Raw genomic sequence first — 212 nt, 5'->3', positions numbered from 1 at the left:
AGTATAAATCTCTTTCCCCTCAATCTTCTGGTAAGATGCTTTCTTTTGCTGAATAAAAGAGACTGTTTTAAACATAGGGTTTTTTTAAACACCCTATTTTTCTTTCTGACACCACCCCCAATGTGTGTTTCCTTTTCCATAATCTGAATAGATGGTGTCCACAGGTCAGACTTCCAGACTATGCCTTGCTTCTGACATAAAGTTGCTTTTGT

This window comes from Fulmarus glacialis, unplaced genomic scaffold (assembly GCF_000690835.1).
Source record: "Fulmarus glacialis isolate BGI_N327 unplaced genomic scaffold, ASM69083v1 scaffold27504, whole genome shotgun sequence".
NCBI lineage: Eukaryota > Metazoa > Chordata > Aves > Procellariiformes > Procellariidae > Fulmarus > Fulmarus glacialis.
The sequence above is the reverse complement of the archived record's forward strand: the minus strand, read 5'-3'. Positions refer to the sequence as shown.